At 40.2% G+C, this 12,915-nt stretch overlaps 1 protein-coding gene across 1 annotated transcript in view; it reads right to left on the reverse strand.

The window, feature by feature from the left end:
• The window catches only part of SLC5A1 (solute carrier family 5 member 1), a 37,335-nt gene extending 33,249 nt beyond the window's left edge, over positions 1-4,086 (reverse strand). Inside the window, exon 1 of the mRNA XM_019285106.1 lies at positions 3,960-4,086. The gene's annotated coding sequence lies outside the window, so the exon portion shown is untranslated. The remainder of the gene's footprint in view (positions 1-3,959) is intronic.
• Positions 4,087-12,915: the final 8,829 nt, after the last annotated feature.

Below are 12,915 nucleotides of genomic sequence, written 5' to 3' on the forward strand. Positions count from 1 at the left end.
TCCAGTTTGTTCAGCAGCTACATTTGTTCTGTTTCCTGTACCTACAGTAATAATTCCTATGCTTTTCCCCCATACACTAACACAACATGTAAAGTCCATATATGGATCTATCAGAAACAAGGATCCTGGAATAAAGCTTTTGACAGCCCAGCTCATACCACAGATTGGGAGTGTGAAGAGGGTGGTAACTGGGCAGAGAGATTAGCATTGATGACAGGTTCTCTGTACCTGCTTACAGGGGGAGAAGGCGGAGAGCTTTGAAAAGCCCTGTACTTTCACAACCTTGCAGGTGTGGAACTGGGGTGATTCAGATGCAGTTGCATAGTGTAGTACACTATATTTAAGAAGGGTGTGTAGAATGTGGAACATATTTTTCAGCATTAGTTAACAAGTTTCATATCATCAGGACATTGCTTATTGGAAACTGTGCTGAGGACTGTAAGACTGACCTGTGCAGATCAGGGGGAGTACTGAAGTCACCCCAGCTAAGAATGTAGCTTCCAACACTATCCAGACAGATCACATCCAGAGGGAATACATCACACTGGAATACAAGTTCACAATCTGCTCTGAAAGATTAGTCCCAGAAGACCAAAAATCTCTTCTAACTCCTCAAATGTCAGTGGTCCTCCCTCAAGTTCATGCAAAAGAAGAGTAAATGTTTAGGGAACATCATGCAAAGATCACAGATAGAATGGGAGATGCACATTCCAGAACACTCTGGGTGTAGCCCAGAGGGACTGTTAAGAGTTTGAGCTTCCATTTGTGCTTGCAGATAAAATTTGATTTGAATACTTTAGAGGGCAAGCAAATCACACATTTATTTTTAAAAAAGTAATTTGATGACAATACCAGTGAGGCCCTTTCAGTTGTCAAAGGAATAGCACGTGTTTGCTGAAAAACTGTATATTTGCAACTTGTTGGTATTCTTTCCATGTCCTGAAACATTCATTTTAACACTACATTGCCACTTTGAAAAATTCTAAGAGATTTCCTACCTATCAGTAACAGGAGTTTCTATAAGAAAGCTGAACATCCAAATTAGGAAACACATAAAAAGCTATTTTTACATGTTCATACATTAGAAGTTACCTCACTTGACTGAAACAGTATTTAAATTGTACTTTCTCTAAAGAGATCACAAGGGGTAGAGAATAGTAATCATTGTTGTACAATCACAGGACACCAAACTGATTTAGAGTGGCTATTGTTTTGCTACTTGTTAATGATTCCTTAAGAGTCCAGAACAACTGGCAGTAAGAGAAAGGAGACTTATTTTACCATGTAAGACTTTTCATCATGATCAGATGCTTCAGTGAATCCAACACAGGGCCTCACACCATGTCAGAGCCAAGGTGACCTTTATGAGCAAATCACTGTTAAATAACATCCATCAAGACGAACTTGTTCAACATTTTGGGGACAGAAGGGGATACCTTCACTGTCAGAGGTAAGAGGAGTAAAGGCAATTCCCTACAGCCGCACAAAGGAAGCCTGCTACTAATACTTGTGCATCCATAACAACGGGCCAAGAAATTCCTACATGGCTGAGGTCACCTCCCAAATTGTGGTGGCAGATTTTAAGTCCCAAACTGCTCGAAAATAGTGCAATGCAGGCCCAGATTTCAAGGCTTCCCTTCTCACTGCTTAGTCCCTGCTCCATGCTGGTTGCTGCTTTGCCAAATAAGCATTGGAGTCCCACCAATAACAGAAATGTTGTCTCTCCCAGTCTCAGGATGCTTTTTGCCACAGCCTAGCATATTGTGTTTGAATGGGAGATCAAAAATGGGACAGTATCCAGGCACTCATGAAGCTCAACTACCCTTGCAGTAGTTCAGTGTTTTTCCTGACATTGAACCTGGAAAAAAGCTAATATCAAAGAACAAACTTCTCCACAAACTTCTGCATTATACAATTGTCCTGATTTCCTGCTTTGAAGAGGAAAACACATGGATATAAGGACAGGACACAGATCATTTGAGGACATCCTTTGGTACACTGTGCTAGCAGCAAGCACAAACTCTGCGATGGCAACGTCTCTGCTGAGGGCACCCAGGGCTGCACTGGCAGAGCACAGGTAGCAGGCAGGGCAGGGAGCCCTGCTCACACCTGTGAGGCAGCACCTGGCACACTGTGTCCCACCTTGGGCTTTTTGTCAAGTGATACTGATCAACTGGAGAGAGCTCAGGGAAGGGTCACGAAATAGTGAAGTGCCTGTACCACATGGCATATGAGGGGAGGCTGAGGGTCTGAGTGTGTTCAGCCTCAAGAAGAGAAGGTTTGGGAGAGGAATCCAGTTGTCATAACCAAACATTTAAAAGGCAATTACACATAAGAGAGAGACACTTCTTAGAGGTAACAGTGCAAGGGCAAGAAGCAATGGTCACAGATTGTGGCAGAAAAAGTCACGAGTGGATATAGAAGGAAAAAAATTCAGTATTAGTGCTGAAGTCTTGAAATAGGTTGCCTAGAAAGACAGAAATCTATGTTCCTGGAGGTTTTCAAAATTTGTTGGACAAGGCCCTGAGCAATCGATTTAGCTTTGAAGGTAGCCCTGCCCTTCATGGTCTCTAGAGGACCACTTCAAACTAAATTATGTTATCTGGAGATCTCTGACACATTTCCTTTTCTTTAAGTCTTCCCTGCTGCACAGGGCTGTTTGACAAGCTCATCTGTGCACTCAGGTCTACAGGCTCACAAGTCAGAGTTTTGATGCACATTCTCACAATTATGCCACGGAAAAAGGCAGAAGTGTCATATCCTCATTTTTTACTAATCACTCACTGCCAAATCCTTGAGGCTGTTATCAGGCAAAGTCCCATAAAACGCTGGAGAAAGCAGAGTGTACCTTGGTGCCACACTTCATTGTGACCAATCAGAGCAAAAACTGTGTATGAGCTGACTGAAACCATACCAGGGCTGTGGGTGCAAAGTCTGGGAGCTCCTAATCACTGCTCTGTTCCTGCACAGATCTCTCCAGAGCTCCAGGAGAGGTGCCCATATAAAGTCTGGACAAAGCTGGCAATGGACTTCATCAACTGACTGTAATTGATTTATTGCACTTAATTGTTGATGGATGACTTGGTGACTGAGGCTACATATCGCAGTGATTCATTAGCCTCACCCCATTACAATTCAGCACTTTTTTCAGACAGCAATGTTAATTCTGCTCTCAAATACAGAAATGATGGTTCAAAATCGGTGGAATGCCTGAGAATAAGGTGCAGTAAGGACCCTGACTTCCCTTTGGCTTCTTGATCCCAAAGCTGAACATGCGTGACCACAAGGTGTCAACAATTAACTCAGGCCAGCCTTGGGATCCTGACTGACGGTGGTCCTGGACAGCACTTGGGAGTGGCAACTAACAGTTTATACTAGACAAAAATTGAGCCACATTCACTTTACTCCTCATTTTTCTGCAAGAAATATTTCCTAGAATACAAGTACAGTGGATTTTTGGCACAGAGCACCTGTGAAGCCACAGTGGATTCTTCACAAGAAGTTTCTAAGTGCTTTTCAGTATTAGTATGAAAAAAAATTAATGAATACAATTTAATTTCTAAAAAGAGAAGGAGGAAGAGGAAGAATAGAGCTTCCAGATTTTAAGAACAAATTGAGAATGACCAAAACAAAACGGAACAAAAACTATCTATAACCGCAATTCATGTTAAACTCATTGTGAGCTATCTAATTATAACAGAATACACATACTAAATCCAGAGAAGTAAAAATTAAAATTACTAAGATATTAAATCTGAAACCAATAGAAAATACTTCACTTTTTCCTTTCCCACTCCTAATTTTTATTGTCATATTCCAAATAGACCTGTTGGAAAATACAGGCCTGATCTTTCCTTGCTTAGCAAAGACTTGTCTTTAATGTGATTGATAATGTACAGTAACAGGAGTGGGATAAACAGGTGCTCAGTGGCTTAGGAACACAAGAGATGAAAACATACCCAGTCCTGCACTCTCCTTACTCCAGCTGTACTTCGAGCTCAGTGAATTGCAATCCCTCATTTCCCCTCCTCATTCCCAGTTATGTCATACCCATTAGCTGGAGACTGCAAGGCTGTTTCATGGAGGTTTCATGGCACTAATGGAGAAAGTAGACGTTAATAGCTAAAATTTTGGTTTTATGAATTATGTTTCTAGGGCTTAATGGCTTATGTTTCCTTGGCAACAAACACATCATGTGCTTTTTAATAAGGTTTGTACATGAGCTGTGTACAGGACCATGCCAGAGACCCCTGCTGATAAGGTTTCTAAAACATGAATACAGAAGAGTGGATCTACCCTTTGACAAAGCAAGGACCACACTGGCAGAAGAGCAAGAGCCTTCCCTAGTCTTTATAGAAGTGCTCCAACTGCAGTTTCCTGCTTTTAGTATCTAAGTCCTTATTCATGCAAAGACCATCTTCACTTACTTTACATCAGTAAATTTCATTAACTCCGTGGTTATCCCCTTAAATATTCTACAATAAAAAAAGCAGCATAATTTTATTTCAGGAATTAAATTTGTCCAGTAAGGCTGCACTGTGGTTTATCTGGAAGAAAGCTTGGAGAAAAAACAAGTTACCTATCTAATTTCATGTTTTTCTATGGAACAACTTGTTACAGGAAATAGGCTGCATTCTGTTACAGAACTTCAACATGCTTTGTGATCCAACAGAGGGTATCCACAGAAAAAAAACCCTAAACTACACAAACTATACTGGTGAAAAAAGAGACTTGTGCTGAATATGCACAGGCACAGCGAACTCCTGTGGCTGAAGTCAGCAGAGATCATCACAGTGCCACTCTTAAGCACCTCAACATTCTGTTTCACAACGAATATAAAAGCTCCCGGTACAAGTCTGGAAAAGTTTAGTGATAGAGATGAAGACTTTTTTTTTAGTATCATGTCCATGAAAGCAACCATATAAGTCTTGGCTGGCTCCAACCTTCCTAACACTATGACAACAGCAAAGGTAAAAAGGGGTGGGACACCCTATCACAAAGTGTCAGGTAATTAAGTCATTTATGTTCTTAGACTGTCATTCACATAGTAGCTGATGCAAGTAGCAGAGTACAACCATGTGATCCATAAGCACCTTAAAACATTTACTAACCAGTAATCCATGCAGTGCTCAGAGTTAAGGGAGCCTGACATCCACTGGCATCAGGACTGAAAAAAAGAGGAAAGTTACAATCAGCACTCATCTGTTTGGCTTATTTATTAAAGCAATCAGAAACTTAGAAAGAAACAATTCCAAACATGGAAAAAGAGTGTTCTATTGTTGCATCTGAACCAAGAAACACAATGAAAGGATTATTAAACATGTGGAAACAAGATCTAATAGATAGGGAGGAAAAGAGAAGGTGGAAGGAGCACCAAAATTTACAATGGAACAATTAGTATGGGAGACATCTTGCAAATCAGACTGAACATAATTGATATTAATAGATAAGGTGTGCACTGAACCAGTACAGGTGGCACAGGGAAGGAAAAAAGACAGCAAAACTCTTACATCAGGCAAGCTTGTGTAGGCAGAGAACCCTGTCTCGTTTCTCTCCCATGACACTGGGCTCGATCAGTGTAATGAGGACTCCCTGACTGCTTCTGCACCAAGCTGAGTATCACCAAACATTTAGAATGCTAAAACAAAACTGCCTCTGTTTGCTGCTTCACAAGATGGAAGAGAATGACACTGAAAACCGACCTCGACACTGCACAACAGAGCAGCCCCAGCTTGCACCAACCCTGCCAGAGCTCAAGAAGCATTTGGAGAACGTGCTCAGGCACATGGTGGGATTCTTGGGGTGTCTTGTGCAGGGCCAGGACTTTGAATCAATGATCCTTGTGGATCCGTTCCAGCTCAGGATATTCTATAATAGCAAAAGTGTAGAGAAGACAATTTCTATAAAGCTTGCAAACAGGTACATCAGCCACAGTTTCACCTGTGAATGTTGCTGACATCATTCAACCACTGGAAATAAATCATTATTCCCAGTTTAACAAAGCATCCAAGGCATAGCAGCTCTCTGCTTCAGAACAGAATTGCTCTCTACCCCATCAATGACACAAAGGATGAGGCAGTCACGAACCACCAGCTGCAATGCCATTCTCCAGGAACTGAAAAGCAAATTGATTTCCATGATTCAACTGCTCAAATCAATACTCACCCTCCCACTCCTCCTGTACACACACAGACACTTTTCTTCCTTTAAAATAAACAATATTATCTTCAAAGTTAAGGAGCATTACTGTGTTTAATGTGGCATAAATACATTTTTCAGTGGAAAACATTTTCTGCCTATTACTTTATGCAATGAAAAGTTTGCCATCAGTTCTTGTGACTCTGATCATGGACAACTGGGGTGACAATTTTGCATTCGTGCTCTTCACCTGCTAGGGAACTGGTTCTGAAATTTTATGCCAATTTATGATTTGAACCATGTCCATCAACCCAACATCCCAACATCTCTGTGTTTACAATACTATATGAAGGACATAAAACATAATTTCCCTGGGATGTGGCACTGTCCAAAGTTATGACATCACTCAAGAGGCAGTTAAGGCCACTTTAAGTAGATTCTTAGTGAAAATTAAAAATTGACAATTGGCTAAATACTAAATTACTAATCACTTTTTGAGAAAACAGTTTGAAGCAGCAAGAACAAATGCATCCATTAACAAGGAGAGTAAGTAGCTTCATCTCAGTTCGCAGGCAGTAAAAAGAAATTAAAGCCTCCTGTGTAGAGACTTGCAGGTGTGAGTTACAGCCTGCTAAGGTATGTGAGCCATAAAGATATTGATAGCCAAAACACTCTGAGGATGAAAGCACACACATCAGCAATGGAATGTGCTCCGGCATGGGCACTCAGGGAAAAGCACTTCTTTTGCCTTTATTTGCATATATAATAACACGATGGATGGACAGCCTGGGGGTTTTCTTAAAATCCAAGGAAATCCTCTTCATTAAATTACTACCAATGGGACCTTCAGATATTGTTGCCCTGCAAATGAAGTTACAATACAAGGAAAACAATAACTGCCTAAAGTTTTGCTGCTGGACTCCACATGATTTTTTAAACTGCACATCCAGCTCAATTAATCCTCATCAAAGATAGCTTCTGATGGCTGCTAAGGTAAACAGTAGCTGTTTGTCCACACCAATTATGGATTTTGGACATAGACTGTAGTGTTCATACCATTTACAAATTCGTTTCCCACATTCTCAACACCCAGAGCAGAATATATGCTGCCTAGAAGTACTGAGCTGTTTATTTTCAAAAAAGCACAAACCCACACACATATGGAATCAATTTACTTACAAAACATAGTGCCATCAGTGAAAGACACCTTGAATTATTTTTCCTTAGCAGTAGAAGAACAACAAAAGCAAATCTAAAGCCTCTATTTCCTACCACTCATCATTTTAAAAACATTAAGCTCCTGAAACCCATCCCTGTGTTTGGTGTTTGACCATGTTCCAACTCCCTGCCTTAAAGCAAAGGACACTTGGCGTGGTCCCTGCATAGGAAAGTCCAACACCCAAATGACACTCGCCCTGTGGAGCCCAGGGATTTCAAGGAGATGAAGCTGATGTGTTCCACAGGGTTGGCTGTTGAAGGACATGTCGAACTTTCATGAGCACAGTGGAAGATACTTATCAAGTGAAATAATGATCCCAAAGGGCACAGAACTGCAGAGATTGAAGGTAAGCAGGGGCAAAGTGCTCTGACTTTATTGTTTATTGTCCTTTTTATTGTTTATTGAATTAGTATTTTTAAATAAATATAAATAAACATATCTCAGTACATAATCCTCATCTAGGATTATACTGTATGTAAGAACCTACATAGTTTGTATGAATTCCTCTAAAATGATCCTTGTACATCTAATCTTATATATAAGCTTATAAATTTTATATATACTTTATAATTCACTTCATATCTAATTTTATATTTATAAGTTTACAATGTATATCTAATATAAGAATGCTGTATTTATTTGTAATGCCACTGTATCAAGTCCGAAGGTGTTCTGATATCACTACTCTTAACAACACTGTCATAAACAACAAGTAACACAGAACAAACCCTATTTATACATTTTATGATTTGGGGTGGGGTTTTTTTATTTGCACACTTTTCCTACACAACCTAATAAGAATAAAAAAATAATGCAAGGATGGAATAACCACCTCATGCTGTTCTTTCAATAAATCAATGTATTTGCAGGAAAGAATGAGAAAATAACTCATTAAGGAGATAAAGGTGGGCTGGGAAGTACTCTGTTAGCTGGGCTAGAGTGTCTCCAGACACAAGTTTTTTCGAAGTTCTCAAGTTTGCTGCAAAATAAGTTAATTCCAAAATTCAAAAATATGCTTTAGGAGCACAGATCCTGATGTACTGTGGCAGTGTAAATAATACTGAGTGAACTTTCTAGTCCCAGCACTGAAATACATCCTGTCCCAATGGCTATCTGCCCCCATCCTGCTTGGCCATGATGTGGAAAGGGACAGTCCTACAGCCTCTGCAGTCTCTCAGTGAAAGCACCAGTTTGAGTCACAAGTCACAAAATCACCCACTGGGAAGATGTTTGTAGTATATGTACTTTAACTTATATTACTACTGTGTAAGTTATTGTATTTTAGAATAAAACATAAGAGTACTGATTCCAGCTAGGCAGAGTGTTACATCTTTTAGACGTAACTAAAAGAGCACCTAAGTGATTTGTGTTAGCTGCTTAAAATCCCAGATGAACTGTTTTTGTTATAGTAACTAATGATCACTAAATCTTTGGGGTTTTAACGAGCAAGATTTTATATCTCTGAGTACAGTACAGAGTGAATTCTGTGCAAACAAAGTTCTCCAGCAGATGGAAGCACTAGCCAGCAAAAGCTGAGCTCTCACAGGACTGTCCTGCAGCACCACAAACCAGCTCCACTGATACTCACAGAATTTCACCACGTAAAAACTCCAAGTGGTTCACACTGGTGGAAAACAAATCTATAATTCTGTACCACTCGAGATCTCCAGCATTGCTATTGCAGAGCATACAATTATTATTTAAATATTTACAGAAACCTGACACTGGTGAAAGTCTAGAGACAGGAAAAGCTGGAATATGAATCACAAACATGTGGATTTCAGGTAAAATTTACCAAAACCCCATAAGCTCTACCAACCTTTTCCCACACGTCCCTGACAGTTAAACAAATACAGCCAAGTTTCTTGCTTTCTTTCTCATGTTTTACCAATAAATGTCATCCAAACATAAATGTTTAAAATGTACTTAAATACAATAACCTCAAATTGCCAGGTAGAGTGTTGAAATAAAACAAACCCAAGTTCAGGGGTCATTCTGAAGTTCAGTTAACAGAAAAAGTAACACAAGTGGCCATTTAATAGTAGGATAAAATATCCCTTCAATTACAGATTCAGCAGCATCCCAGACTAGTAACTGCAAGGTTGTTCCAGTTCCTTAAAGCCCAGGAAAGGCCGTGATTACTGACACGTATTTTACAGTGATTCAAGTCCCTTTGCTCACCATGAACAGAACAGCTTGATCTGCAAATCCCACCACTGTATGTTGATAACTAGACACTGTTACCAAACTGGAATTCAAGAATTTACAAGCAGATCTGAAGCACAAGCAAGCGACTATTAATGTCTCACTTGATTGTTGGGAACACCTGAGCACAGACTGGCTGCTGCTTTCCCCCTCTATGAGCTGTTCTGTTCCTTGCCATCTGATTAAAATTAAATTAAATTATTTCAGGTATGAAGGACAACTGTCTTTTACAGTTACTCTGGCACAAAGGCTGAGATTTCTTTGTTCAGTATGCTGAACAAATAAACAGTCAATCAGACAGTATTTGTAAAGCATAAGGAGGGGAATCCAAGATAAACAAATATCAAAAAACCCCAACCTCTATCCCCTTGCTTCCCCCTGCACCTAAGTGGAAATTCTGTTCCCTGCTCAATGAAGTCACGTTCCCTCTTCTGGATTTTTCTCCTAGTTATGCCAGAACTGAGATGTTATCCCCATTCCAGCCTACTCCCAACATTTCTGGAGTCCTTGATTTCAATGAATAGTTCAGGTGCCCCAAAACTCCTCATTATCTGGCCTGCCACCAGCACTCTCCATAGCTTCTTTGACTGCATTCCTGTTTGCAGCTCCACAGTAATTGTAAGGATTTTGATTTTCAGCTTGAAGATGACTGCACACAGTGGGGCCAAAGAAGGGCTCATTCCAGTTTCTAGTGAACTCCAGAGCATCTGCAGGGGTTCTGAGAGCAGAAACTTTAGATGAGATGTGGAGACAGACACTTATACATGAATAATTTGACTAACATGCCCTAGACATGTAATTCACTCAAATTGCAGAAAGTTTGGAAAAGCTTATTTTCATTAGAAGTTACTTATTTATCCATAGAGCAATTGCATGTATGTTTATGTATATACACAAAAGCTGCCAGAGGTACAGATCTACACGTCACAAACAGTGCTAACCACTGTTTACTTCCCCACATCCCTACATGAATCACACACGCTCACTAAACTTGTTCTTGCGTACCTTTCTCATCTCCACTAGCTGCCTCCTACTTCTTATTTAACCTCTGCTTCATCTTTCACACAGGACATTTCTGGGAACTGCTGGAATTATTAAAACAAGACAGGTACATGTCAGCAGTGATGAAATAGAAATTGGGAAAGGTAGGAAAGAAGTGGAAAACAAATTATAGACACGCACAAAGCCTGGTGTAGACGCAGCAAGCTCAGGCTGTGACATTCACTGTTACTGCACCTCTGATGTCTGCTGGGATGAATACTGGGCTGAGCTATTTATCTCAGAAACCAAAGGAACCAAACAGGAAAAATCAAAGAGCAGTAAAAGCTGCAATTCCATCTCATGCAGAAACACAGGACAACACAGCTTTTCTCCATTTTATTGTGGCTTGATGTTCACAGAAACAAGTGGGCAAGATCCCAGAGACCAATGGAAATGGCCCAGCCGGAGAACGTTACAGGACGTAAAGCAATGGGGTCTTTGAGTCACAGGCGGCCCTCCCTGGAACACAAAAATATAAATAAAAGTCTCTTCTTTATTCCAGTTAATGGGAACATTTCCTGGCACCCGTCAGATGACAAACCCTTTTTCCCAGTTACCTCAGCCAACTCAGTAACCATGGCAACTGCCTCCAGTGCAATGACATCATATGGTTTCCTAGGCAACTGTTCCCAGTGCAATGATGTCATGTGGTCACCATAGCAATGCTCCATGAGGCCAGGAAGAAAGTATTTTAAGTGGGAAGATAGGTCAGAAAGGACAAAGGAGGGCTCAGGGAAGAGCAGGATAAAAGATAATTGAGGTAAAAATATGAACTTTATAAGAGGGACAGATGCAAGAGAAAGGAATGGATGGATGGACTGGAAGACAGCCAGAAAACAAAAGAAGAAAAATTTTAAGTAATTTGAACTATGATTTGTTTTAAAAAATCTTAATTCTATAACTGCTGATAGGTTATTTAGGTCAGAGATGCTGAAGCAAAGCATGCATGGTCATAGGAAGTTCAGGCATGGTTGAAATACTGATTTACTGGAGGGACTTCTGAAAATCCAGAAGAAACTGTCAGAAATCTCCAGAGACACTGAAGGAAATCCCACTACATAGAATATATAGGTACATTTTCTAATATATTTCCATTCTCTGATGATTACCCAGGGCTCTGTCATAGCAATGCCAATAACCAGGTATTGCTGCCACGCCTGTTCAGAGCTTGAAGAGAAGATTTCTTTGCCCTCTTCCTTCTGTTCTTTGTACTTGAAGCCAAATAATAAGAACCTGGCCAGCTGGCAAATGAAAATGTGTTTTCCTTTTACTGAAAGCTCCTTCAGACCCTCACCAAGATGGAAGAATGTCCCTTCTTTCTAATTTTCTAGATTAATTTTCTTTAATTTTCTTTAATTTTAATTCTGTTATACTCTCATATGTTTGAGTTTACTGAATACAAATACCCTTTCTGCATTCAATCCTGTTTTAGTTCTGGACAGTCTCAGCCAGCAGACAATGTTACTACCAGCTTTATGTTAAATGGCTATAAAACCCCTGGGAAAAAGCTTCTTGGCAATAAAAGCCCAGCTTTATTGATACACAGTGTTTTATCCGTGTACACAGCCTTGAGTGCAGGATAAAGTAACAAAAAGCTCTGCCTTCTGAGGACAGCCTGCAGGCTAAAAGCTTAGGGCAATGTTCTTGAGGAAGCTTTCAAGTCCATCACACAGTTTTTTTCTATCCAGCATCCAGCAAGGCATCCTCACATAGTCTCTCTCTAAAGCAAAACCTTAATATAATTTAATCAGCACAGTAATTGCCCCCCACCACTCTTTTCAGATGGAGTTAATGTAGAATCAGATCTAGGGATTGTGATTTTAAACATTGCAGTTCAGCAATGTAGGGTTGCAGCTGTGACATCTTCTACTAAAAGTGACTTGTTTTTACAGTTGAAGATGAACTTCAACTGGTCTATTCAGACCCAAAATTCAAATAATGTGAAATTTAGAAACCTAATTTGAGCATGGCTGCAGATGAGATATTTGTCTCAGACTAACCCACAGACTCTCACAAGTCACTGGCAGCAGTGCCCATCAGTTCAGCTGTCTGTACAGTTCAACACAAAGGAAAAGAGCAAATTTCTATATGAAGGACTTTGTACAGTTCATCACAAGGAAACATTTTTGTACCTCAAGACCTCATGCAGATTGTTGCTGTTACTCAGGTAGCAACAACACGTTTAATATGCCAAGCACTTTCCAAGTCCCTACAAAGGCAGGCATTAGGGCTCATAGGTCCAACTCCGTCAGAGCAGCCCACTCAGTAAATCTCCAAGGGGTTTCATTGCAAAACCCTGCAGTCATTAGGCT

Source organism: Corvus cornix, chromosome 15 (assembly GCF_000738735.6).
Source record: "Corvus cornix cornix isolate S_Up_H32 chromosome 15, ASM73873v5, whole genome shotgun sequence".
Lineage (NCBI taxonomy): Eukaryota > Metazoa > Chordata > Aves > Passeriformes > Corvidae > Corvus > Corvus cornix.